The 24,474-nt window shown below is 43.6% G+C and overlaps 1 long non-coding RNA gene across 1 annotated transcript in view; it reads left to right on the plus strand.

Annotated features, from left to right (window-relative positions):
• LOC311518164 overlaps positions 1 to 24,474 on the plus strand; it is a 175,657-nt gene that overhangs the window by 131,103 nt on the left and 20,080 nt on the right. Inside the window, exon 3 of the long non-coding RNA XR_014710906.1 lies at positions 9,830 to 9,972. This is a non-coding gene — a long non-coding RNA (uncharacterized lncRNA). The remainder of the gene's footprint in view (positions 1 to 9,829; positions 9,973 to 24,474) is intronic.

Consider the following 24,474-nt stretch of genomic DNA (forward strand, 5'->3'; position numbering starts at 1 on the left):
CATGCAGAGAGACAACCAGTTCAATTTGCTAATCCTGGGTCCTGGAATGTGGTCCTGGTCATCTGGTGTCTTGGTAGGTGTAAGTGTGTGTTAATGCTTACACTGATGGTGGTGTTGTTGGAAAATTCTTGCTTCTAAGCATTGTTCCAGAACGAGTGTTGAGAAAATGTGTGGGTCCTGGAAGCATTTATACTGGAGTTTGTCAAAAAAGTTGAAATTTTTCTCCACAAGAAATTGAGCAAAAACATTCTCTAAATATTTTGGTTGAAAAAGTTTGGTGTTTCCACAGGAAGTTTTGAACTGAATATTTTCATTTTGAACCACTATTTGAGAATAAAGTGGAAATACTGATGTCATTTTGACTTAATTTCAGGTCTCAAAGTAGCAGCCATGTTAGTCTGTATCGGCAAAAAGAAAAGGAGTGCTTGTGGCACCTTAGAGACTAACCAATTTATTTGAGCATAAGCTTTCGTGAGCTACAGCTCACTTCATTGGATGCATTCAGTGGAAAAAAAAATTCCACTGAATGCATCCGATGAAGTGAGCTGTAGCTCACGAAAGCTTATGCTCAAATAAATTGGTTAGTCTCTAAGGTGCCACAAGTACTCCTTTTCTGTTTTGACTTAATGTTATTCCATTTAGTTTTGTTTCTTTAGTTTACAATATACTAAATATTTTAACTTGAAATTAAACAAAATTTGTTTCCCAATATCTTATGGGGAAACTGATTTTTTGTCAAAATTGATATTTTCCCTGTGTAACTGTGATTTCAACAAAACCATATTTTTGGTGGGAAAACTTTCCACGCAAAAAAAATAATAAAAAATGACCAGCTCTAATATGTACTGATTTGCCAAAGTCCTGTCCTTGTGAAGAAAAAGTCCATCTGACCAACTGTCATATAAATGCTTCATGATCCCACTGAATTTTTCTAAACGCTGGCCCTGGAACAATACTTAGAAGTAAGAATTTTCCATCCTCATCCTCCAACATCCAATCATCCATCACCAATATCCAATGTTTGTCCAGTTAAATCATGAAACTTTAGACCTTCACTTATTGAATTATTTTCCCAATTTTGTTGTTGTTGTTGCTTAAGGACAACTATGTAAAGCCTCAATATGTTCCCAGAATATATACATTAATATTTGACCCTTGGTTGATTTCCTCTCCTGCCATTTCAGAGACCCTGCTTGAGTCCCATGCAGTTGCAGGTACCTGCAGGGGGATCTGTCTTTACATTGGTATTCTATGGGATGGCTGTCAGCTGAAGCAGGTCTGCGATAATGATTTGTTAGGGAGCCGTGGAAAGAGGCTGTCATTATGGAGGCCTCCACACTACGGCTTCCTGTGAATCCCCTGAGATCTGCAGTGTTTACAAACAGACCTTTGGCCCCTTCTTATTTGTAAGCATCATTCCAGGGCCAATGATACTTAGAAAAAGGTTGAGGGGTTCTGGAAGCATTTATATGAGAGAAATGACAACTAAAATGTCTAAAACTAAAATAACTTGTTTCATAATAGTATGATTTTTATGGTCTAATCTCTCTTGATCTTACAAAGCTAGAAAAGAAAGCCTAATGCAATGGTAACGGGAACATTCCTGGTTTTCTAGTGGTATAATCCTGTTTCATTCACTGATGGGTCACACTTTGCAAATACTGGACCTGGAAATGGGCAAAAGTGTTCAAGCTAATAGTTTATTCACCAAAAAAATGCAGTTTTAGTTAACTCAAAACTATTTTCAAATATTAGTTTTGTTTCAGAATTTTTTTCAGGGGCAACTTCAGAAAAATCTATGTGTGTCCAGCCAATAACACTCATAACTTTTAGCCCTGGGTGAGGACACTTGTGTTGCTCAGTGTAACAGCTTCACCAGGAGAGAATGAGAACAACCCACCCTTGAATAGCCTAGTGTGCACACCTGAGAGAGGGAAGAGTCAATTTCAATTCCCTCTTCTAGACTGGGGATTTAAACCTGGGTCTCCCATGTCCTAGGCAAGTGCCCTAATCACTGGGTTAAAGGTTACAAACAACATACCCGCTCTCAAGTCTCTGAAGTTGACTGTAATGAAACATTTCATACCACCTGAAATGGACTTTCCTGATTTGCTGACAAACTCCAAACATTTTGGGAATGGAACTGAATATTTTTTCTGATCTTTTTTGGTGTATTTGCCGAACTGAAATTCAATTATTCATTCAGCTCTAATAGGATGTTAAATCTGTCAGTGGTCCAAGAATGATTAATTCCATCTTCATCCTCACTTTGCAGAAGTGTCATTAGGGGGAATATCATAGATGGGTCAGCACAACATATCAACACAACATATAAGGGTACTCACATGTGATACAGGATCATGCACCTGCCTACATACAGATTAGACCAGTTTACAAGTCCACTCCCCTGAAGTGATTGTATGATGAAACTATTTCTCAGCTGGTTCTGTTTCTTTACCTAGCAGCATTTGGAAGTTTTGGGTATGACATGGCCACTCTCTCTCTCTCTCTCTCTCTCTCTCTCTCTCTCTCTCTCTCTGTGTGTGTAACACATCCACACACCCAGCAGCTTCTAATTTGAGCATTGACTTGTTTCTTCTAAAATTACTGACCTTCTTCATTTGCTGCATTCTGTTCTCTGTGATTTAAGAGAACAGAAATATGATACAATTTGAACCCCTATTGTTACTCTACAGATTAAACCCTGACCCCATTAAAATCAATGGTAAAACTCCCATTGACTTCAAAAGAGTCAGGAATTCATCCTGCATTTAAAAAAAAACATCCCACTGAAAATGAAGCCTGATTTCTTGCTCACTAATTGACTGGTGAATATTCCCTTCGGGGTATTACAGCATTCTCTTTAGCCCAACTTCCATTTCACTTGTCAGGCTGCAACGGGTACTAAGCTGTCAATGAAAAAGAAATGGAAACATTATCTACTGCTTTGTCTTGTCATCTTTCTTTCTTCTTCTTTTCCTTGATTGCTAGTACTTTCATAACAATCCTCAAGTGCAAGGGACATGAAACATTTCTGATTTCTGTGCCTTGGACAGACTTTTACATCTCTAAAGGATAAAGTTCTGCTTCAGAACACTTCCCCAGTCATGTCCCGACCCAGGCAAGACATTTGTCCCCGCCACCTTGGCCCCCTCTCCTAGCCACTCACCCCCCACACACTCAAATCAACTACCTTACTACTGCTTTGCATAAACTTGTTTTGCTTTGGGGGAAGTTCACTCCTAAGGAAATATGTGCCTACCAATGAGGATGTACCAGAATGGGCCAAATTCTTTCCTGCTTTGATGTCACCAAAGTCAAAGGGGTTTCATCAAGAGTAAATTTGGCTTACTGTATATACGGTTAATAAAGAACAATGTAATTTACATAACTGAAAAGGTATAGGAAGTAGCCAAATGCTAGTCTGTAATAAGATGTTTGCTTATCTAAAAGTGTTCTGCAATTTCAGTTGGATACACTGTGCTGCAAGTCCTGACTAAAGTGTTGTGAAATATTGCTCTGTGCTGTTAAATAGGTGCTGTGTTTCACCCAGAGTTTGCTATCAGGTAAACTGGTCTTTTTTACCAGTTGGATCATACAATGCTTTTGTAGATGCCAATTATCTAGTTCAACTGTGTGTTATCAGATACCTGTTCCTTGCACCTGTAGTTAAGACTTCAAACACAACTTTTTGGAGGACATTTTGACTATTACAACAATTAGTTAGGGGACAAAGGGCAATATAAGAGAAAGAAAAAAGAGTGAAAGAAATGGGAGGAATCAACGCCCATTAGTTGATCTTCACCTCTGGTTGCCAGTCCAATTCCTTTGTGCGTCACTCCTCTCCCCTTCTTCACTATCTTTGTGGGCTGCAGCGGTCAGGTACTGAGAGGATGGGCAAGGCCAGCTAACTCTTTGGATTCACTAATGCCCAGCTTTCCTTCAGCAACAGTGCCAGGCAATTAATGATTGAAGTATTCTCTAGTTCATAAAATACTCCAGAAGTATGAGCTCATGTACATTCTTTCATCTCAAGTTTATCAAAGCAAATCAACCTGGTGTCACAGATCCACGGCTATGAGACAATTTTATACCATCTCTGTGTTGCAAGCCTGATGTTTTTTGTCAGGAGGAAAAATAGGAAGGGTGTCCCAGATACTGGGAAAAATTCTGATGTCAAAGCCAAAAAGAAAAAAAGATAGAAGTAAAACTCAACTTTACTAAAATAAGACCAGTTGGCACAATGACCTGATCCTATGTTCCTTGTACAAGCAAAATTCCCATTTGAAATCAATGGGTGCGTAGGGACTGAAGAACTGGGTCTCAAGTTAACATGTCAATTTCCATAGTAGCTATAAAGGACTATGGGTAAAATATTCAAAAGAACCTTTTTCTTTGTAAACAAATGCTTCCGTGAAAACTCTTTGTTGTCCCTAAGCCATGATTTTAGTTTCAAACCTATCCTCTGGAAATGAAAGTCATTTTGCTTAAAAACATAAGTACAGCTGCCTGTGCAGGACTAAAACTAAGCTGAATTTTTAAAAGAGTCTGCTTGCTGTACAATTATGGTTGCCAGAATTCAATTTTTATTTTTAAATTTTTGTTGCTAGATAACATCCATATTTCTTTTTAAGCATTCTTTTCTATTTTCATTGTTTGAAATTTTTGCAAGTGCAGGAAATTATGGGGTTCATACAATGGGGACATCAGACAATAATTATTTAATGACAGTAGAAAGTAAGATTCAAAAAGTTAACACTTCATAACCATTAAAACACAAATTGTCAACATCATATGTCAAAATATACAAAGTAAATACCCTTATTCAAACTCTAATAAGTTCTCAAGCAGCATTTTTCTTACTTTTCCTATCTGGAAATGTTGATTAACATTGATGGAAATATTTTGTCATTGATCTGTGTGTATACGGTGAAATCAACATTTATCAATATTTATTGATTAAAAATCGAATAATTCATTCAAAATTGTTACTGCTAGTGTTTCACTCAGGACACCCAAGTCATATATAGTGGAGTGAAGTACTATAGTCAGACTGATGATGTGTATTGAAAATATACCAGTTCTCTATATAAAACCTAACTTCAGCCATGAAGATCATAGTAAATTTAAATGAATGGGCTGCTGTCAAATAAGTTCAGCTCCAAATGTTCTTTTTTCTTTTGTCCACAGAACAAATTAGCAAAGAAAACTAATATGCTAGAGAGAGATTTTGAATAAAAAAATTTCATTAACATGCTTTTTTTCAGTTCCATTGAAATTATTTTTTATTCAACCATCCCCCTGCAGTGTTGAAAATCCAAACACAGCAGCATTGTCCTAGTGCATAAGCTCTTGAAAGAAAAACTTGCCACTCTAGTTTTACTGTCCACGTAGTGCATACATTTTTTTCCAGACCACATCAATGGATCAAAGTTCAAGTTTAAAAAACCTTTCAGTTTTATGTATGAGATGTGTAACTGTTAACATAAGTAAAGGTTGTATTTTATATGATAGATTGGTTACATTTTCCTCTGAAACATCTGGTATTAGCCACAGTCAGAGAAAGGATATTGGACTAGATTGGACCATTGCTCTATTTTGGTATGGCTGTGATGATTTTTTTTTTATATTTGATACATTGATTAAATAATATTTGATATATTGGTGTGTTTTTATAATATTGCTATATTTTAATGACCCTTTAAATGTAAATGAATTAAAAACAAATCCATACTCTCTTTTTCTTGCATGATAGTATATTGTATAAGGCTGTGATGGGAGGGCACTTTGACTAGTGTTCCAAATCCGATAAGTAAGATTTCATATTTGCATCAGTAAAATGCTAGTGAGCTGGTTGTGCCCCCAATCCAAGCTCTTTTACAACCCTAGATTTACTATACTTGCTCCTTGAGTCCTGATGTGTGAAAGCAGTTACGACGTCTGTTTCTAAGGTGCGGGGATACGGAGCCACAAAAGAGAGTCGGGGATTAATGAGGCTTTTAAGATTCCTAACAACGAAAATTTTGCTCTTCTACACCTCTACCTTTCAAGTTCAAATATTCTTTGTCAATTTTGTGAAACACACATACAAGTGATACGGGCATATTATCATCATTGATACACTGACTATAAAAATAAAATATACAAGAGACCCATGAATATTTATTTTAGTTCAAATAAGGGGCTACTAATCTGAAAAGTCTGAGAAACAGTGGAATAGAATATAATGTTACATATATACACATCAACTCATCTCAGACAATCGACCTAATGTAGTGCTTGTGTAACTTTGACTTCAGTGGAGTATCACTAGGGAAGGCCTTGCCCCACTCTTCAATATCTAGGACTTTATTTTTAAAAAATTAGGATCCAGAATATCAGGTCTTTCCAACCTATGCTTGATTCAGAACTCAAAGGGATGAGAGGGCAGGCTGGCAAGCTCCCCTGAGTCCTGGGGCTGTTAAGGATCAGTTTGGCCCCCTGTTAAAAGTTAGAGCAGCTTTAGAGTTATTCTAATTTATGCCCAGCTGCAATGGGTCCCAAAGTGCTATTTCAGTAGCTATGAGTTCAAGGGTGCCCTGGCAATGCCCTCTTCCTTGTTGAGAGGTTGGCTTAGAGCTGGTAACACCAGCATTAGGCTCCCTGGGGGCTCTCAGGATGCCAGTTAAGACTGTTTTAGTCTATTTGCTGGAGAGGCCCCAAGGGCCTGTATCAGGACCAGGATCTGGCCCTGTTTCCATAACATTGCAAATTTACACAATGTTTTTACAAACATAAATTTACTCTAAAGAATTTAAAATCAAAGATCTTATTTAATTGTGAACATGCTGTTCTGATATACACGCCAGCTTCCTGCCTGTGAACAGTACCCTGGCAGGAATACTGCTGTTTAATTGGATGTTTTTGAACTTATTTTCACATTCTTTATTAACCTGACTTTTAATTTCTGGCTGCTGAAAGTCATCTTTCTCACATTTTAGTTCCACCAGAATAATGCATTTCTTAAGAACATCTGTTAGCAGCATTTGAACAGGGAGTCCCTTGAGCACACATTAACCTGACTTGAGCTGAATATCCAATGTGTGAGATGAAATACAAATTGAAATAATAATTATGCACAATATTAATCATGCCAGTGGGACCTCTTATATTCCAGTACCCTTGACAACACATGGCAGCTTGTGGTTTTTTTTAATTGCCACTACAGCTTGTGAAGTAGCTGCTGTGACTATGTTCACATATGTATTAGAGTAATGGAATCAGGCTTAAGCCATTCCAATAAGATCAATATTTGTGGTTTTTTTATCATTTGTATTACTTTTGTTTGATTGTCTATTTGGCAGACTATAGAACATTACATTGACACTTTAACTACCACCAGTAACAAGAAGCCTGTGTGGGCCCTAGAATTTTAAGGGCATAGAGATGTATTAAATATTTGTAATAGAAAGTAAAGCTTTACATGAAATTCAGACAACACTTCTTCCCATTTTTGTGAAGGAAAACCATTCTCACAGACTACACTATTCCGCTACCTAACAGTAAGCAAGGAGCCAAAAGAATCTTTTGAGTCATATATGCTATTTAAAGCGCAAGACCAGCCTTTACCATGTTTTCTTAACGTCTCATGAAAACATGAGGTAAAATCCTGCCCATATGAAATTCAATGAGAGTTTTATTATTGACTTTAGTGGAGCTGGAGTTTCTTCTCCTTTCCTCTTTCCAAGGCAAGAAGATGATCGGAGAAAATGAGAAGAAATGAGAACAGATGCTCAGGCTTAATAGAGAACAAGAGGGCTCCAAACATCCAGCTTCAGGTATCAGTTCTCTGAGAACTAAAAGCCCACTAGGGTATGTAGTTCCCTCCCCTGCCAAGAATTTCTTTTTAATCCATTGTATGTAGAGCTGGTCAAAAAAAATTCATCAATTCTTTTTTATCTGGTTCAATAGAAAACAGCTTTTTGACATGGAAATTTTCTCACAAAGTTCTATTTTGGTAAAAAAAAATCCGGTTTTCATCAAAAGAAAAACATCAAAAATTGTTTTTGCTTTTGAAAATGGACAATCTCCCCAAAATTCCATTAAAATTTTCAACAAAATCTTTTTTTTGTTGTTGTTTTCTTCAAAGTTTTTCACCAAGAATGTATTTTTGATCACTCTGCTCATGTGTAACCATTTGCTAGACAGCATTAGAATGCTTTATACTACACAATATGTTCAAGCCTTAGTGCAGTAGCTCTGACTTCTTTCCTCCACACCTTCACTCAAGGCCTTTGCACTGGCCTTCTACAGGCCAGCATGGAAAGCTAGTACGGGGGTCATGTACGGGGAGACTTTGGCAAACCAGTAAAGTGCCTGAACCCACTATGGCTTATTGCTAAAAGCAGCCAAGTCAGCAGGCTGTAAATTGGCCATTCAGCAGTTTCAGTTTATCCAAGGCAGGAGAGGAGGGGGTTTTTTGGGTGCCACAGAAAAGGCAGGTTGAGCCCGCGTCCTTCCTGATAAGAATTGTGTTGAAGTTGCTGGTACATGTATTTTAGCAGAGCAGGATGTGCCCCAGGAATGTCTATTGGGGTCTCAAGGCTGCAAACTCTGGAAAAGCCCACACCTGGTTAATCAATAATCAAAAGAAAGCCTCTTGCTTGCCCATTGGAACTGCTTGCTTAACAAGTTTTCTTTAAGGGACATGTCATTCTATTACTAATGTATAAATGGGGGGGGGGAGTTTGAGGTAGTGGGACTCTTCAGGACTGAACTCTCCCTCTGGATGCATCTTGTGTTCCCCACCGGTAGATGGGCTGCCGCTGTGCCACTCGAGAGCCACACTCGGCTTTGGCAATTATCAAGGGTTGCGGGTGTTTTACTAACCTGTTGTGGATGTGTGTATAAGTGCTTGAGACTAAGTAAAGTTTAGCTTTAAGTGCAAACATTCTTGTGTTGTCCTGTTTGTGCCAGCCATCTATCGGTTGGACGGCCATGTCTCCCCTGATTTATTTCCTGACACCACCTCGCACAGAATAAAAGTTACCAAGAGCTTTGAGCTGAAAGAACCCTGGATAACAGTGTGGTTGAGCCAGGAATGGAATCATGAGATTCATTTTCATGGATCCAGTGGCCCAATATCTCATACAGTCAGTCTGAAGTGTCGGGGTGGGGGGTGGGGAATGTACTGCACATATATATGCAGAATAAGAGTTCTAATTTCAGAATCACTACACTTTCATGCCATGAAGTCATTCCCAAAGGAGTAGCCTGAAAATGTATGGGGGATGGAGGGGAAGCAGGCAGAATTTTGAAAAGGACAGAGCTATACCTTCTAATTGCCAGAATCTCAATGTTATCATCATCGTGAGCCCAATCCAGTTTGCCATGAAGGCAATGAGAGTTTTGCTGCAGACATCAATGAGAGCACAAGCATGTTTTCACCTTTTCATCCCTTATTTTGCATCTGGCTTGTTTATCTTTTGAAAAGAAGCAATTTTCTTTAAAGGACAAGCATTCTGCCACTGCTGAATTTGAACAGCATTTTTAATGACAGCATTTTCCTTGGCAATCTTCTTGTTATGTTAAAGGACACTTGGTTGAAATAATCATTAATACTTTATTATCAATAATAAACATGCTGAATCCCAACTGGCTCAAAGTAAAAGTTAACTTTTGAGATGAAATAATTGCAGAATATTTTGAATTAGAGAAATATTGAGTGATGTGAGTGCCTGAGAGTCAAGCTAGAAAGACCATATTTAATGGAGGAGTTAAGACTACAGTGGCACTGAAATATTGATTAAGCAATTGACAATTTTTACTGCTTCTTTTTTATTCTTCCTAGGTTTGGTATCTGTGAGAGTCCACATGGGACTTTGGATACCTTGTCCGACTCAGACGATACCCTCTCTCCTTCCCACACACAACTTTCCAAAAGAAATATTCCTCTCATAGAGGAATCCACATGAAATACTTCAGGAAGACCCGGTAAGCTGTGGTGAAGTTAGACCTGGGAGTTAACTTCATGTGTGCAGTAGTAGCTTTGGTTCTGTCTGCTCACTCTGTAATTTGGGGTTGAATTGCTATTAGTTTGTAAGGCACTTTCATAGTTGGGTTTATTTCCATTGTGGACAAGAAGAACAAGTTGCAGTGAACCGACTGCGCTAGTTTGCATAGCCAGAGCAGAATTTTGCCTGAAGCTATAACCAGTCCAGCTGTGAGACTGTCACATCTGATAGGCTACGCAGAGTTGAACTAGGTCAGTATGTAGATGAGACTTCTAAAGAAAAAGTGCGAGCAGCAGGGAGAGACGTTGAGAATTTTGTAGGTGGTAAGTAATCAATTACACTGCATAGGTAGGGAGTTTGTTGGGTGTCCTGCCTCTGGCACTGGCCAACTACTTTGGAGGAAAGACAAAAAAAAATAAAACAACAAATCAAGATGTGCCTAACTAGTTGTGCTCAGCTGTACAAAGGACAAATTCCTTCTACATACACTCTTATTATGATCACTTTATGCCACGAAACATAAGATTTGATTATCCCTTTTTCTGAATCTCTTCCTGAAACAACCTCTAATTTATTTACAGATCTTTTAATTTAAGAAATGTGCCCTATTACTAAAAATCCTTGGGACATAAGTTAAATAAAAATAACTTCTTAAAAGAATGTGGTTTAAAAAATGTACTCAATAGTTTCACAGTTTTTGCAGAGGCCTCCAAAATACAATCAAATTTGGACTTTCCGCAGCAAGCCACTTTGGAAAATTGATATTCCAACAAGAGTTTAAAAAAATTCAGTTGATTATATCTCACAGATACATTGTCCAATTCAGATGATACCTCCCTCCTTCCTACACACAACTTTCCAAAAAAAATCTTCCTCTGTTAGAGGAATCCTCCACATGAGATGCTTCAGGAAGACTGGGCAAGCTGTGGTGAAGTTAGAGCTGGGAGTTAAATTCATGTGTGTAGTAGCAGAAAAATCACAGTCACATCCTTATGTTGCAGAGATGACCACATTTCCATAATGCCAGTGAAGTTCAGAATTCTTCCAGAATGCTAACTGAAATAAAAACTGCTCTCACTTTAATGTTCAGCGTGTGCAAGCCAGTGCCTTCCAAAGGTCTTAATGGATTGTAGTATTCGGGAATTTGTTGTTGCTCTTATTAAATGATACCTATAACAAATAGGGGAAAGTGAGGAAAAGCAATCACCATAACAAGAAAGACTCTGCTCTGAAGACTGTTAGAAAGCATCATTATTGGTGAAAATCTATTCTGAGGTTCAAGAATTTTGATTTCATCAAATCTCATCTAGATGCTGCTCAATGCAGTGTTATCATTATCATTTAGATCACTGCAGAGACTGCCAAAGCTCTTTGAACCAATTCCTGGTCCTTAGTTATGAAAGTAATAATCGTACTTGACAGTCTAAGTAGGCATAGAATGTCTTTTATTTTTACACTTCAGAAAAAAATGATTAACCGCCACCCCCCCCCAAAGCCTGTAGCACTGAAGAATAAAGAACAACCAACCCTAAAAATGACATACACAATGTGTTATATATGAAGGACATCTACCAGCAGTGCTGCATTTCATTCTCCGGGAATGATGCAATAAGACTTTCTTTTCTTTTCTTTTCTTTTCTTTTCTTTCAAGAGATGATCTGATACAAGTCAAACTGCAGCAATTACTGTGAATGCTAGACTCCAGCAGATGGCAATGGCACACAGAATTACAGTTGCTTCCAGAGATGTGTCTGGGAATAATGCTTACCTGCTAGATGTGAAAAGCTATTAGAGAACAAATAGTTAGCCAGTATGTTTCATCTTCTAAAAAGCAATCAAGGATAAAGTGGAAAAGAGAGACTTAAATGTACTTAGTATGTAAATTTTCTCTCCAGAGAATGAAAAATTTCAAGGATTTGCAAGAGAGAAAACAGACTTGTTGAATCTCCTATAAGCAACAATGCTTAAACTTCAGAGATTCACAAGTCAGCACTGAAACAATCTCCTAGACATGAAAACTAAATTTTTAATTTAGCTTTTAATTTTACATTTGCATTTCTCCACCTGCAATTACCTGGAGGTATAGTTAATTTGGGTGCAAATGACTGTATTGAAGTACCTAACTGCCTGATCTGTGCATGCAAAGGCCATTCCTTGTACTTTTCTGTCAAGTACAATGCACATTTATTGTGCTATGTAACTAATAAGAATGATAAATGTTATCATTTGTGTCTGCAATTAATTACTCTCATAACTTTGTGCCAGCAATTAGTAATGGATGCATACATTTAGGGGCCATTAAGAATCTGGAAGATGTTGAGACGGGTGCAGGGGGATGGGGGGAGTAGGGTAGAAGTCTGCATTCAGTTTCTTGCTTTGATCAACTGTTTTTATACTCAAAAAGAAAAGGAGGACTTGTGGCACCTTAGAGACTAACAAATTTATTTCAGCATAAGCTTTCATGACCTACAGCTCACTTCATTGGATGCATTCACTGGAAAATACAGTGGGAAGATTTATATACACAGAGAACATGAAACAATGGGTGTTACCATACACACTGTAAGGAGAGTGATCAGGTAAGGTGAGCTATTACCAGCAGGAGAGCGGCGGGGAAAAAACCTTTTGTAGTGATAATCAAGGTGGGCCATTTCCAGCAGTGGACAAGAATGTCTGAGGAACAGCGAGGAAGGGAAATAACCAGGGGGAAATAGTTTTACTTTGTGTAATGACACATCAACTCCAAATCTCTATTCAAGCCTAAGTTAATTGTATCCAGTTTGCAAATTAATTCAAATTCAGCATTTTCTTGTTGGAGTCTGTTTTTGAAGTTTTTTTTGTAGAAAAATTGCAACTTTTAGGTCTGCAATCGAGTGACCAAAGAGATTCAAGTGTTCTCCAAATGTTTTTTGAATGTTATAATTCTTGTCGTCAGGTTTGTGTCCATTTATTCTTTTACGTAGAGACTGTCCAGTTTGGCCAATGTACATGGCAGAGGGGCATTGCTGGCACATGATGGCATATATCACATTGGTAGATGTATAGGTGAATGAGCCTCTGATGGTCTGGCTAATGTGATTAGGCCCTATGATGGTGTCCCCTGAATAGATATGTGAACACAGTTAGCAATGGGCTTTGTTGCAAGGATAGGTTCCTGGGTTAGTGGTTCTGTTATGTGGTGTGTGGTTGCTGGAGTATGTGCTTCAGGTTGGGAGTCTGTCTGTAAGCAAGGACTGGCCTGTCTCCCAAGATCTGTGAGAGCGATGGGTCATCCTTCAGGATAGGTTGTAGATCCTTGATGATGCGTTGGAGAGGTTTTAGTTGGGGGCTGAAGGTGATGGCTAGTGCTGTTCTGTTATTCTCTTTGTTGGGCCTATCCTGTAGTAGGTAACTTCTGGGTACTCTTTGGGCTCTGTCAATCTGTTTCTTCACTTCAGCAGGTGGGTATTGTAGTTGTAAGAATGCTTGATAGAGATCTCATAGGTGTTTGTCTCTGTCTGAGGGGTTGGAGCAAATGCAGTTGTATCGTAGAGCTTGGCTGTAGCAATGGATTGTGTGTTCTGGTCTGGATGAAATCTGGAGGCATTTAGGTAGGCATAGCGGTCAGTAGGTTTCTGTTATCGGGTGGTGTTTATGTGACCACCGCTTATTAGCACCGTAGTGTCCAGGAAGTGGATCTCTTGTGTGGACTGGCCCAGGCTGAGGTTGATGGTGGGATGGAAATTGTTGAAATCATGGTGGAATTCCTCAAGGGCTTCTTTTCCATGGGTCCAGATGATGAAGATGTCATCAATGTAGCGCAAGTAGAGTAGGGGCATTAGGGGACGAGAGCTGAGGAAGTGTTGTTCTAAATAAGCCATAAAAATGTTGGCATACTGTGGGGCCATGTGGGTAACCATAGCAGTGCCGCTGATTTGAAGATATACATTGTCCCCAAATGTGAAGTAGTTATGGGTGAGGACAAATTCACAAAGTTCAGCCACCAGGTTTGCCATGACATTATCAGGGATACTGTTTCTGATGGCTTGTAGTCCATCTTTGTGTGGAATGTTGGTGTAGAGGGCTTCTACATCCATAGTGGCTAGGATGGTGTTTTCAGGAAGATCACCGATGAATTATAACATTCAAAAACCAGTTGGAGAACACTTGAATCTCTTTGGTCACTCGATACAGACCTAAAAGTGGCAATACTTCAACAAAAAACTTCAAAAACAGACTCCAACTAGAGACTGCTGAATTGGAATTCATTTGCAAACTGGATACAATTAACTTAAGGCTTGAATAGAGACTGGGAGTGGATGGGTCATTACACAAAGTAAAACTATTTCCCCATGGTTATTTCCCCCACCCCACCCCACCCCACACTGTTCCTCAGACGTTCTTGTCAACTGCTGGAAATTGATTATCACTACAAAAGGTTTTTTCCCCCTGCTCTTCTGTGGGTAATAACTCACCTTACCTGACCACTCTCCTTACAGTGTGTATGGTAACACCCATTGTTTCATGTTCTCTGTGTATATAAATCTCCCCACTGTATTTTCCACTAAATGCATCTGATGAAGTGAGCTGTAGCTCACGAAAGCTTATGCTCAAATAAATTGGTTAGTCTCTAAGGTGCCACAAGTCCTCCTTTTCTTTTTGCGGATACAGACTAACACGGCTGCTACTCTTAAACCTGTTTTTATACTGAGTTTTAGAAGCTGTATGCATTATCTATGTTAGGCTTTTCTATAACACCTATTATGAGAGTATCTAAGCATTGACATTCGCATGCAATCTCCTTATCCCTTATGTTCATAGAAGAGTTAGAGCATCCCATTATTCCTGGACTAATTCTAATGTCATCAAACTATTTCTCCTCTGAGAATAATGTGGAAGTCATTTAAGATTACAGGTTTACAACCTGTCTTTGAACTACACTGTCTATTTCATTGTTCTGAAACAGTCATGAGGAACACCTAAGCTCCCTACTAGAACTGGCTGAATAATTCATGACAAATAATATATTCAACAAGCTTCGCTTCTTTCTCTGGTCTTGAATTGTCTGCAAACTGATTGTGAATTTTCTCAAGTATATTTATCATTTGAAATGATCCAGTAACTAATTTCTGTGAATACATTATTGGTGTGTAGTTTGTGAGCAGTTTGTTATGAGTATTTGATATTTGAAAGCTGAGCTGTTTTGATTGGACACATGGTAAGATTGACACATGGTCACAAGTGATTCTGTTCCCTTGTTGGATGAGGATCACTTTATCATTGTTTTCAAGTCAAATATTAATGATTACAAATTGAAAATTTGTTTTCTATAGATATGCTTTTAATATTTTGCTGTTTGAACAAATACAATAAAGGGCATAAATACAGTCAAAGTGAAACTTATTTAAGGAGAAAAAGGAGGACCTGGGAATTATAGATCAGTCATCCTAACTTCAGTGCCCAGAAATATACTGGAACTAATTATTAAACGCTCAATTTGTCAAAACCTAGAGAATAATAGTGCTATAAGTGTAACGAACATGGATTTGTCAATAATAAATCATGCCAAACCAACCCAATTTCCTTCTTTGGCAGGTTTACTGGCCTAATGGATAATGGGGAAGCAGTAGACCTGATATATTTTGATTTTAGTAAGACTTTTGACATAGTTTCCCATGACATTCACATGAGCAAATTAGGGAAATATGGATTAGATTAAATTACTAAAAGGTGAGTGCACAACTGATTGAAAGATCATGCTCAAAAAGCAATTATAAATGTTTTACTGTCAAAATGAGAGGATGTGTCAAGTGAGATATTGAAGGGGCTGTCCTGGGTCTGGTATTAATCAATATTTTCATTAATGACTTAAACAATGGAATGGAGAGTTTGTTTATAAAATTTGCAGATGACACTATCTGGGAGGAACTGCAAACATTTTGGAGGACTGGAACAGAATTGAAAATGTTCTTGACAAATTGGAGAATTGGTCTGAAATCAACAATATGAAATTCAATAAAGATAAGTGCTAAGTACTACATTTAGGAAGGAAAAATCAAATATAGAACTACAAAATGGGAAATAACTGGTTAGGCAGCAGTATTGCAGAACAGGATCTGGGAGCTATAGAAAATCATAAACTGAATAAATAAACAATTGATGCTGTTGTAAAAAAGGCAAATGTCATTCTGAGATATATTAACAGGAGTGTCATATGTAAAGTATAGAAGGCAATTGTCCCACTCTATTCAGCACTGATGAGGTCTCAGCTGGATTACTATGTCTAGTTTGGGGCACCACAATTTAAGAAAGATGTGGACAAATAGGAAAGAGTCCAGAGGAGATTGACAAAAATGATAAAGGGTTTAGAAAACATGACCTATGAGAAAAGGTTGAAAGAAGTGGGCATGTTTAGTCTGGAGACAAGAAGGCTGCAGGGAAATATAGTAGTCTTCAAATAAGTACAAGTTTATTACACAGAGGATAGTGATAATTTGTCCTCCATGTCCACTGAGAGTTGGACAAGAAGCACTCGGTTTGGTTTGCAGCAAGACAGATTTTGGTTAGATATTAAGATCCATCTTCTAGGTTTTGCATATGTCTACAACACTGTAGGTCCCATGCACTGGTGTCCGAGAGTTGTCTTTCGTGGTACACATAGTGGTGGCCCTGTCCACACCTGAGTTGCTCATGCACCAAACTGAGGGAATAAGGGACAAAGGTGCCCTTCCTCTTCTGTTCCTTCTGACTGTCCATGGATGGTGGTCTGAATATCTGTGTTCCCTGTGAAGAATCTTATTGCTGCTTGAGTGCCGGCCTAGTAGTACTCTTTTCAATTTGACATTTGTTTGTTACTTTTTGTTTTTCTTTATTAGTTTGTTTTAATTTCACTTTAGTTGATTTTTTTTCTAGTTAGGTGGCCCTTAATGCCTCTCCCAGTACTGGGGGCCTATGCCAAAGTCCCCAGGTTTCAAACGTTGCTCAGTCTGTCATTCTGTCATTGATCCTTATATATGCTGTCTCAAGTGCTTAAGTGAGAGCCATGTTAGTGTTATTAAGTGCTGTGGAGAGTTGTTGCTGCTCCAGCGTTGTTACTCTTCTTGGAGCTCTGATGTCAGCTGCATTAGCACACAGTGCAGCATGTTAATTCAACAGACTTCAATGTTGTTCATAAGAAAGACCACAGGCTCGGTTCAGTGGCAAAGGCACTCAGCCAGGTTTATTGTTGACAAAGCATAGTACTAACACCCCATAGGAGCTACAGATATATTAACACATGTATGCCCTCGACAAGGTATCCAGTCCATCAGCACACCAGGATGCCAACCCCTGGGCAAGTATAAAGTTACCCCTCCTGTGACTTCTCCTTTTATACATTGATACAAACAAGTCATGTATTATACTCCAGACATGGTTAGTTACTGCCCTTATCCTTGTACCTGCTAGTTGGAACAAAGCATCCTTATCCATTATCCTGTCATCCCATCTCTATTTTACAATGGGTCACTGTGCTCCTGTACCATCTCCTAGGAATGTGCTTATGCCATTACTTAAGAACTCTGGGTATTCCTCTCCAGTCAGGAATGTGCTTACTAGGTGTTAGCTAATACCTAGTGTGTTGTTATTTTGCCAAGGCCAGGCCTACTCTGGTTCACAGCCTTTGGTTCACACTCTTAGGTTCCAGGAAGGCCTACAGTTAGAAACAGGAGTTCCATTTATAGTGTCTGCAAGACCAGGATACAGAAGCTGTGGGAAGAGCACCTCACTACATCCTGAGGGAGGTGGCCCTTAGCCAAGCATTGGAACCACCTTGGTCATTCACGGGAAGTTCTTGGGCAACTCCTTCCCAGCGTGCTCCCCCAGCTTTGTCTGCAGATAGGACCTGCAGGAGATCCCCATAACAGGGACCATCTTCTTCAAAGCTGAAAACATCAGACCAGTCCTGGCCTCAGAAACATAAAAAGTCAGCATTGGTCTCTTCAAAGTCCAACATGTGAGATTCCGCTACAGAAGGTTATTCCAGCACCGATGGCACAGCACACCCTTCAGCCCACCACCACCCCCAGCGTTGGCTCACAGAGGCAACAGAATTTCCCTAAAAGTGGGGGGAACCACCAGTTCCCAAACTGTAGCCCTAACCCCCCCTGCAGCCCCTTCCACCAAACTCCCATCCTTGTGCCACCCCTTCCCCCCCAGACCCTGCCCTCACACCACCTCTTGCCCCCCAAAACACTGCCCCAACTCTCTCCTCTCTGCCTCTTTCCCCCCTCACTCACGCTTATGGCCGATAAAAAGTGGAAGGGCACAGCCCTGTTGTCTCCAACAGATCAGACTTCTCTGATCAAGCGTGGACAACCACCCATATTAATACTGATGATACCAGAGGGAGAGACCTGTTACGTTTGTCAATCCTGCCATCACAATTGATTCAGAACACAGAACTGACAGTGGCACAAATGCCAAGATCATTGGCATCAAGACAATGGTACTGGTATTATCCTTGTCGACCTCATCTGTTCTAGAACTAGCTCCTCCACACCTCATGATACCAGCAGCTAGGAAGCCATCCATATTCCCTTTGATGCTGTGCTCCCAGCATAGATCCAGATCATGATTTCCTGGAACCCCTTCATTCCCCAGTACTGCACCACCTTGGCTCTTGGGATATTACAATTGTTCACTGGACTCTAAAGTTGGTTCTCTAGTCTCATATTACCAAGCGTCCAGTGCTTCCTCTCGATCCCATACACATCAGCATAGAATTGAGAAGAGTACAGCCACAGACTGGGGCACTTGGACCAGACGTGCCTGGAACCTGGGACCATACCAGCCTTTGTGTAGGCCTTATTGGATATTCTGGGGAATGCCTTCGGCATCCCAGATCTACATCACCACTACCTCTAGCAAATCACCCAAGAGGGAGCTTTCTCCTGCTTGTATTGAGAGAGCAGTGATGGTCAGTGCTGTTCAGCTTATGGACTCTCAGGTATAGGACTAGCCTCAACCTCTGGAGCCATGGCCTACCTTGGTACCACAGGACCAGCCTTGAAAGCTCTCTCCTTCATCTCTCCTCCTTTGCAAACGCTCCTCATTACCTGACAAGGCCCTGTAATGGGGTATTCTACTCACTGCTGGAATGGCACCTCCTCTTGGCCATTCTGGAGATTAGCTCCACGAGGCTGATAACCTTCCTGTGGTTTCACACTGTCTCTCTGTCTCACTCTACAGCCCCTCTCTCTCTGTCTAGGAACTGCAGCTGCCTCTTCATGACTCAGCTCTCTGGCCAGGTCACTCAGTGTTCGCCCCTTCTGGGGTATAGTCCTTCAAAGTCTCTGTCACTCCCACAGGAAGCCTTCAAGTTCACTGCCATGCTTGAGTCAAATCAACTGCTTCAAGGCCTGGAGAAGTCTAGAAGAAGAGACAGAGGAGGAAGAGGACATGTCTCCTCTTCTGCGACCTTTGCTTCCTCTTGTACTGGTCAGCCTGACAGAAGGGGTAATATAGTTGTCTAGGCTGTGTGACAGGGTCGGACCAGATGGCTATAGGAGAGTAATTTTTTTTTAAAGCAGAAAAGAATTTTATTTGTATAACACTTACAAAGAATCACCAAAAAGGATCAAGCAAAACTATGCAACAAAACAAAAGCAAACACAAGGTATAACACAGCAGCCTTAGGGAGGGAGAAGTGTTCAGGCTAGCCTGGGCCCAGAGCGGGGGGGCTTCCTCGACACTCGTGGTCTTCCACCCTCCTGAGTCACCTGGTGGCCTAGAGTAGGGGGGCTTCCTCGACACTCATGGTCTTCCACCCCCTCAAGTTACCTAGTGCCACGCCCAGTGTCACCGATTATTCCTCTCCTGAGAGTGCCCAACAAGATGGGCACGGCTGCGGGGTGGACGGTTTGGGGGTGTGATAGGACCCCTCCTAGGTGACAGTGATGATGGTATCCACAGTGGCAATGGCTGGGGCTGGGGTCTCTCACTCTTTCCCTCAATCAAAGGGTCAGAGGGAGGGAACTGGACGGGGTCACCGAGCAGAGAACCTCAGACAGTGCCCACCGCTCCTCGAAGGCGTCAAGGGAGTCAGTGGACGCCACCCAGAGGAACTCCGCCCGGATACGTGAATGTACTGAGGATCGGAAAACGGCCCTACAGTCGCAGGACGCTTCATTGGCCAGCCTCCCCTCTCTGGTTTTATAAATGGTTCTTTTAGCTAGGGCTAGGAGGAGGATAACCAGGAGATCCCGCATCTTTGTGGGGCCACGGATGGGGAGTGTGTAGATAAAAAAGTGAGGGGAAAAATGTAGCCAAAAGTGTAATAAAATATTTGTGAGGAGCCAGAAAAGGGGCTGCAGTCTGGCACACTCTAAATATATGTGTTCCAGGATTTCCCTCACCTTGCAAAAAGGGCAAGTATCCGGGATGCGGGTGAACCATGTCAAAAACACTCCCGTGCTCACAGCTCCGTGAAGGAGCTGCCAACTGATGTCCCCGACGGGCCTTGGGACCAAGGTGGAATACAGGCTGGCACACCGGGGCTGCTCACCCTCCAAAGGTGGTAGGAGGTCCCGCCACTTTGTATCGGGGCAGGACACCAGGGTGTGGGTGTGAAGGGTGCGAAGTGTGAGTGTATATAGATGTTTCCTTGGCACGGTTTGGAAGCTGACCCACTGCAGTTCATGCGGCTGGCTCGCAGTGAAAGGCTGAGGGGTTTGATGAGATCTACAGGGTAGGGGCCCAATTGAAAGGTCCGGTGGGCCTGGGGCAGAGGGTGGGGGGGTGCGCCCTCGCGCAGGGCTCGGTTGAGATAAGCCCGAGCAGCGGGCGTCAAGGCGGCCTTCACCTCCTGAAGTACGTGCCGGGGGGTACGAGGTCTGGAGAGCCCCATGCGCCGAGCGAGCGTCAGGGGATCCAACCAGTCTCCCCAGTCGTAGTCCAGGAGGTCTCCAACTCTTGTGACTTCCGCCAGGACCAACCTCTGGTGCACCGAGCGGGACTCCGTCGCCTGCACACGGAGCTGGGGGTTGTGTAGCAGGGGCTCTGTGAGGAGATCTGCTCCCACAGTGGCTGCCACGGACCTGGTCGTTGAAAACAGTTTCCAGGTCCGGAGGAGGTCCTGGTAGAAGACCGGCAGCCCGGAGAGGTCTCGTGGAAAACCTCTCGGACAGAGATAAAAGAGCTGCCGGTCGTATCGGAGCCCTTGGAAGCGGCGCAGGAAGGTGTGCACCAGTATGCTCCATGTCGAACTACCTGCACTATAAAGGAGCTTCTGCAGGGCCTGGAGGCAGAAGACACGGACCTCAGTGTGCAGACACTTCAGGCCCTGCCCTCCTTCCTTCAGGGGTAGATGAAGAACCCCAACAGGGGCCCAGTGCATCCCTGATCAAAAGAACTCTAGAATCGATGTCCAGAGGTTGGTCAGGAAACCTGGGGCCGGGACCAGGGTGTTGAGCCGGTACCAGAGCATGGACAGGACTAGTTGGTTAAGCACCAGCGCTCTCCCTTGGAGGGAGAGACATCGGAGTAGCCTCGTCCATTTCTGGAGCTGCTCAATCACCCTGCCTTCTAAATTTTGCAAGTTCTCCGGCAGAGAAGGGTGCGTGGCAGAAAGGTAAATGCCTTGGTAGAGCAGTGGACCCGCGCTCCACCGGATGGTCTGAAGCGCGGGTGGGAGGGAGCTCACCTGCCGCCAGTCCCCCACCGCCAAGCCAGAGCTCTTGACCCAGTTGACTCGGGCGGAGGAGGCTGCCAAGTAGATGGCCTGGCAAGCCTCCACCCACGCCAAGTCGCCCAGGTCCTGGACCACGAGGAGCACGTCATCGGCATACGCCGACAGGACCAGCCGCAGCTCCGGCTCCCGCAGCACCAACCCTGTCAACCTCCTGCGGAGGAGACAGAGGAAAGGCTTGATTGCCAGAGCATACAGCTGGCCCGAGAGGGTGCACCCCTGCCGTATTCCTCGCCCGAAGCTGACCAGCTCAGTCAGGGTCCAGTTGAGCCTAACCAAACACTCCGCGGAGGCATACAGCACCCAGAGAAAACTCACAAACTGAGGTCCAAATCCAAACACCTGCAGAGTGCTCAGGAGGTACCCATGGTCTACTCTATCGAACGCCTTCTCCTGATCGAGAGACAGGAGGGCGAACGATAGACCATCTCTCCGCCCGAGTTCCAAAAGGTCTCGGACTAGAAAGAGGTTGTTGAAAATGCTGCGACCCGGGACAGTATAGGTCTGGTCTGGGTGGATCACGTCCGCCATCACAGACCCTAGCCGCAGCGAGATTGCTTTCGCTACGATTTTGTAGTCTGTGCTAAGGAGTGAGATGGGACGCCAGTTTCGTAGATCGCGGAGGTCCCCCTTCTTCGGCAGCAAAGCGAGCACTGCTCGCCTGCATGACAGAGGGAGGACCCCACTCTGCAAGGACTCAGCCCAGACGGTGACTAGGTCTGGGCCGAGAATGTCCCAGAATGCGTGGTAAAACTCCACGGTCAGCCCGTCCATGCCCGGAGATTTATTGGTGGGCATGCGACGGAGGGCTTCCGAGAACTCGGCCAGGGTGAGAGGCAGCTCTAGTCGGTCTCGGTCGCCCACGCTGACCGTGGGGAGTTCCTCCCAGAGCACCTCGCAAGCGTCAGGATCTGTCGGGTCCGGGGAGAAAAGGCTTGTGTAGAAGTCACGGGCCCTCCCACACATCTCCTCTGGATCCGTGAGGGGGGTGCTGTCTTCCGCAAGAAGGCAGGTTACGTGTTTCTTGGCCCCCCTCATTTTCTCCAGGGCATAGAAGAAGCGAGAGCCGCGGTCCATCTCCCGAAGGAGGTGGATGCGGGACCGAACGAAGGCACCTCGGGCCCGGTGGTCCTCGAGGGCCCGGAGCTCCTCCCGCTTCTCCCGGCACGCTCCGCAGAGGGACGGGTCCTCGGGATCGGCGGTCAGGCGCCTCTCCAGCTCTAAGACCTCCCGATCCAACTGCTCTATCGCCGCATTTCGCCGTCGGCTGGTGCCCCAGGTGTAGTCACGGCAGAAGAGCCGGGCGCGCACCTTCCCTAGATCCCACCATCGCCGCACCGAGGGAAAGGCACGCCACTGCTCTCGACAGGCCAGCCAAAACTCCCGGAAGGACATCACAAAGCTCTCGTCCTCCAACAGGCTGTTGTTAAAGTGCCAATACGCCGGCCCCGGTCTCTCTGCACGGAGGGAGACCGTTACAGTGACTAAATGATGATTGGAGAATGGGGCCGGCCGAATGGCGGAGGAGTGGGCCTGTGAAAGATGGAAACGGGATAAGTAAATACGGTCCAACCGAGAGTGGTGTGACCGATGGGCCTCCACCCGGACAAAGGTGAACGTGGAGGTGTCATCTGGGTGATGGTCACGCCAGACGTCCACTAGGGAGTAATGATCAACTATCCCTTGGAGAATATTCGCAGCGGCTGGACTCGGTTCGGCCCCTGAGCGGTCCCGTTCTTCGAGGGTGGTGTTAAAGTCCCCTCCCAGGACCAGGCACTCGTGCGAATCCAGGGTGCCGAGAAAGTCGGACACCTGCTGATAAAATTGTGGCCGCCTGGAGCTCATTTGCGGGGCATAGATGTTAACAAAATTAACCACGAGCCCCTCCATACGGACTCGAAGGTGCAGCACGTGGCCCGGCATGGCCTCATTGACCCCTAGCACCTCAGGCCATAAGTTGGGGGAGAACAGGGTCGCCACTCCAGCCTGCCAGGTCGCAAAGTGGCTAAAGTATACCCCGTCCCCCCACTCCAGCCGCCACCTGTCCTCGGCGGTCGGGTCCGTATGGGTCTCCTGCAGGAAAACTACAGAGTACCTCCCTTCCCGAAGGTAACAGAGCACCTGGGATCTGCGGAGAGCCATCCTACAGCCCCTGGTATTCAGGGTTGCAATAATAAGAGGTGTCATGCGGAGGGCTGGGGGGGTGGGGGCCTCGTATTGGCGGGGGGGTTCAGGGCCCCCGGCGGGTTGCACAGCAACCCATGACCCATCCCGTGGGTGAGTAGATCGTGTCGGAAGCTGCGGGCTCGCTCGTAGGCCGCAGCACCGCGCCTTCCTTGCCCCCTGCCCTCCTTTATAAGGGCCCTTGTGGCCTGGAGGATTTGATCAAAGTCCCCCCATAGCTGAAGAGCCAGCTGTGCCCTATTGCAGGCGCCACGGGTGTGCTCTAGGAACTTCCGTAGCGCATGCCGCAGCTCATGGGGGGGTGGGGTTACAATTCCCGAGGTATTCCCTGATGGGCCTCTTAATACAGCCTCGTGGTCCGCTAAGGCAGGTAGACAGGGTGCGGACCACCGACGGGGCATCTGACAGGCTGGGGTTATTAAATTCATTTCACGCCTTGGGGTGGAGGGGGATGGCAGGGAAAAAATTGCCACTCCTAATGGGTCGCGGCTAGAAAGTGCGAAGACTGCTCCCTGGGGGGAATCTGCAAAAGGCGGAAAGGAAATAACCCCAGGGGCAGCATTAACATTGCAGGAGGAGGGACCTTGGGCAGGG

This window comes from Lepidochelys olivacea (genome assembly GCF_965140295.1).
Source record: "Lepidochelys olivacea isolate rLepOli2 genome assembly, chromosome: 3".
In the NCBI taxonomy this organism is placed as follows: domain Eukaryota; kingdom Metazoa; phylum Chordata; order Testudines; family Cheloniidae; genus Lepidochelys; species Lepidochelys olivacea.